The 4,511-nt window shown below is 39.5% G+C and overlaps 1 non-coding gene across 1 annotated transcript; it reads left to right on the top strand.

The window, feature by feature from the left end:
• The first annotated feature begins 1,662 nt into the window (after positions 1 to 1,662).
• Positions 1,663 to 1,770, top strand: LOC140642096 (U6 spliceosomal RNA). The gene has a single exon (XR_012038663.1). It is a non-coding gene; the product is annotated as a U6 spliceosomal RNA (small nuclear RNA).
• The last annotated feature ends 2,741 nt before the right edge of the window (positions 1,771 to 4,511 follow it).

Genomic DNA, 4,511 nt, shown 5'->3' with positions numbered 1-4,511 from the left:
AAGTGAGAGAGCACAAGGGGCCAGAGGGAGAACCAGATTCTATGTGGATCAGGAAACCTGATGTGGGGCTCGATTCCAGGACACTGGGATCATGACCTGAACTGAAGGCAGATGCTTAACCAACTGACCCACTCAGGTGCCCCTCCTTTGTTTTTATTGTTGTCAACTACCCTTTTTCTGCCTTTGGTTTTAATTGAGCATTTTATATTATTCATTTTTCTCTCCTTTCTTAGTATATTAGTTATACTTCTTTTTAACTCTTTTTAGTGATTGCTCTGTAGTTGGCAATGTATGTTTACAACTAATCCAAGTACATTTTTAAATGACACTCTGCTGCTTCAAGGGTAAGGTGAATACCTTATAATAACAAAATAATCCTGATTCCCCCTTTCCATCTCTTGTCTTGTTGGTATTCATTTAACTTGTATGTAAGTATGCTTATGTATGTACATGTATATTTATATATATTTACATATAAATATAAGTAATCAAATATATGGTTGCTATTGCTTTAAACAGATTGTTATGTTAGATTAAGAATAAGAAAAATAAATGTTTTTATTTTGCCTTCACTATTCCTTCTCCAGAGTTCTTCCTTTCTTTTTTTTTTTTTTAAAGATTTTATTTATTTATTCATAGAGACACAGAGAGAGAGGCAGAGACACAGGCCGAGGGAGAAGCAGGCTCCATGCAGAGAGCCTGAAGTGGGACTCAATCCAGGATCCCCAGGATCACACCCTGGGCTGCAGGCAGCACTAAACTATCCTTTCTTAGTATAGATCTGAGTTTTGTCATTTTTCTTCTCTAAAGAATTTCTTTTTTTTTTTTTTAATTAGCATTTTTGCATGGCAGGTCTATAAATTTTGTCTGTTTGAGAAAATCTTTATTTCTCCTTCAGTTATGAAGGATAATTTTACAGGGTATAGAATTTTAGGTTCATGGGAGTTTTTTTCTCTCAAGATGTAAAATATTTCACTTTGCTTTCTTTTTTGCCTGCCTGGTTTTTAAAGAAAAGTAGGTATAATTCTTTGCTCTTCTATAGGTGAGGTTGTTTTTTTTTTTTTTTTTTCCTTCTGAGTTCTGTTAGGATTTTTTCATAATTTTTTTCTGTAGTTTGAAAATAGTATGTCTGTGTGTATTAGGGTGGGGGCATTTTTCATGCTCAGTGGTCTCTGAGCTTCCTGGATCTATGGTTTGGTGTCTGACATTAATTTGGAGAGTTTCTCAGTCATTTTTTTTCAAATGTTTCTTCTCTTCCGCTTTTTGTCCTTCTGGAATTTTGATTATGCTTATGTTACACCTTTGGTAGTTGTCCCACAGTTCTGGATATTTTCCTTTTTTTTTTCTCCACCGAGACTTGTATTATCATTGCTTTTCAGTTGTGGTGGTTTCTGTTGAGAAATCCTCATGCTCAGAGGTTCTTTTCCTTTCCTGTGTGCAGTCTATCAGTAAGCCTGTCAAAGATTTTTTTTTTTTACTACACTTTTTTTGAGCTCTAACATTTCTTTTATTGTTCATTCTTAGAGTCTCCATCTCTCTGTTTATCCATTATTGCAAGATGTCTCCTTTGTCAGAACCTGCAGCATCTTTTTTTTTTTTAAGATTTTATTTATTCATGACAGACAAAGAGAGGCAGAGACACAGAGGGAGAAGCAGGCTCCCGTGCTCGCTTCGGCAGCACATATACTAAAATTGGAACTATACAGAGAAGATTAGCATGGCCCCTGTGCAAGGATGAGAAGCAGGCTCCCTGGGAGGAGCCCGATGTGGAAGTCAATCTCCAATTCCAGGATCACGCCCTGAGCCTGAGACAGACACTCAACTGCTGAGCCACCCAGGCATTGGGAACCCTTAGCATCTTAATTGAAGTTGTTTTGAACTCCTAGTCTGATAGTCTCAATGTCATGGCCATATCTGAGTCTGGTTTCCAGGCTTGCTCTGTCTCTTCCAACTGTGTTTTTGGCTTTTTAGGTTGTCTTGTCATTTTTTTCTTGATAGCCAGGCATATGTACTAGGTAAAAAGAACTGCTGTAAATTGCCCGTTAGTAACATGGTGGAAAGGTGTGTCAGGAGGGAAGTATTCAATAGGCCTACAAGGAGCAGGACTTACTACTCATAGTCAGCCTGTGAACTTCACACATGCTTCTCGGTCCCCATGCATCTTATGTGGGACAGGATGGCTAGAATGGCCTGGAATTAGGTTTTTTTCCTTCTTCCACTTGGAAGGCTAGAGCTGCTTGGAGCTGGGTATTTCTCTTTTCCCAAGTCAGTTACACTCTGATAAAACTGCAGCAGGTTGGGCTTTGATTAAATAGTTTTTCCTGAGGGCAGACCTTGTAAAGAAGAAATAGAAGGTTCTGGCATATTTCAGGATGTTACATTTCCCTTACCCCTGCTGGAAGCACAAGATGGTTGTTCTCTTATATTCCACTAAGAGGAAATAGTGAGCTTCTGGAGACAAAACTCAGAAAAGTATGAAGCCCCCTGATGACGGAGCTTCTTGGATTTTGATCTCTCAGGCTTGACAGTGATGAGCCTCCAGCAGTTCCTCATTGAGAGTTCAAGTTTCCCTACCTCACCACTGGTTCCTGCAGAGTAATTTTATTTTTACTTCTGATTTTGAAGTTCTAATCACATGGCTCAAAAATCAAAACTGTATAAATGAAAAAAATTCAGTGGAATGCCTCAACCCCCCTCACAAATAATTGGTTTTATTAGTTTTCTGGTGTATCCTTTCTGGATTTATGTAAATATCAGAAACTATGAGCATGCAGTTTGATTTTGCTCTCCTTCCTGCATATGACATAGCATCCCCTACACCTTTTGCATCTTGCTTTTTCTCACCTATCTTTATTAAGATCTTTCTCTATTCACACTTACATTTCTTGGAATATTTTTGAAAATAATTTTTATGACTTTTTTTCTCTGCATTTCTTCTCTTCCCTCTTATTGGAACTACTTTTTTTTTTTAATTACATATCTCCTAGTGTGCTCTTATTTTCTTTTTTCCCCTTATGTTCCATCTAAAAATGTTCTCTCCTCTGGGATATTTCTATAAGATGGGATCTCCCATCCCAAGGTATTGTGCTCTTTTCGGAATGTGTCTGTGTGTGTCTAATAGCACTGTGTTCTTGTTTCATTGATGGGATGTCTTAGCAATCTGTGAATTTTACTGATAGTTTTTTTTCTTTTTTTTTAAGTTTCTCTCTTCATAGGAAGTCTATTTCCTTCATGTTTTTTCTTTTTAATTTAATTTGATCTTTTTTCTTCCATGTTACAGGTATTTCCTTGGATCAGGTGATCCTAAATTCTGTGCTCATATTTAAGAGTCAGAGGTACTAAGAGCAGATTGAAGCCAACAGAGAGAGAGAGAGAGACAGAGAGAGAGAAAGACAGAGACAGAGAGGGAGGGAGAATGCGTATAGAGGTGGGGGGAGTTCACCATAGAGCAACTGGCTTGTGTTTATCTGGGGGACCTTCCATGCCAGCTTCATTGGGCCATTTTTTGACAGGTTGGCAGATTCCCCAAAGAAGAATCTCCCTGTCTCCAGCCTGGGCTAACAGCATTTTGGCAGGTCGGGCATGGGGGACCTCAGCATCTGCTAATTATTCGCTTAGTGCCCTAATTTCAGCACAAGTAAGCAGCCAGATGCCCTCTTCAGAGAAAAAATACTTCTGTCTTCTGCTGGAGTGGAGGCCTTCAACTTTGAGGAATGGAAACGGGGATCAAACTGCTTTTTTAAAAAATTTTATTTTTTAAAGATTTTATTTATTTGTTTGTTTGTTCATGAGAGACACACAGAGAGAGAGAGAGAGAGAGAGAGGCAGAGACACAGGCAGAGGGAGAAGCAGGCTCCATGCAGGGAGCCCAATGTGGGACTCGATTCCTGGACCAGGATCACGCCCTGAGTCAAAGGCAGACACCCAAATGCTGAGCCACCCGGGCATCCCCGAACTGCTTTTTAAATCAAGTTTCAACCTATTTTCAGCATTCCTCATCCAGAGGTGCTTGGTCTTCTGCCACTGCCTGAGCATGTGGGGGCATCTCTCCATCAGTGTAGGCCTCAACAATCTGCAGCTGGTTTAGGATTTCCTTTTCTTAGTTTAGCCAGACTGTCAGCCTGTTGTCATTCTGCTTTCCACCTTTCAAAATGCTCTTGCTCGGGGGATCCCTGGGTGGCTCAGTGGTTTGGTGCCTGCCTTTGGCCCAGGGCTCAATCCTGGAATTCGGAATCGAGTCCCGCATCGGGCTCCCGGCATGGAGCCTGCTTCTCCCTCTGCCTGTGTCTCTGCCTCTCTCTCTCTCTCAATGTGTGTGCCTATGATAAATAAATAAATAAATAAATAAATAAATAAATAAATAAATAAATCTTTTTAAAAAACACAAAAAACAAAATTCTCTTGCTCTTGTCTTTTTCTCCCTTTTTCATGGGTTTAATAAACCTTTAAAAAAATTTTACCAGGTGGGAAATTACACATCTATTCACTGACTTGACTTGGAATACATGTTT

Source organism: Canis lupus, chromosome 10 (assembly GCF_048164855.1).
Source record: "Canis lupus baileyi chromosome 10, mCanLup2.hap1, whole genome shotgun sequence".
NCBI lineage: Eukaryota > Metazoa > Chordata > Mammalia > Carnivora > Canidae > Canis > Canis lupus.
This window is presented reverse-complemented; position numbering and strand designations above follow the sequence as displayed.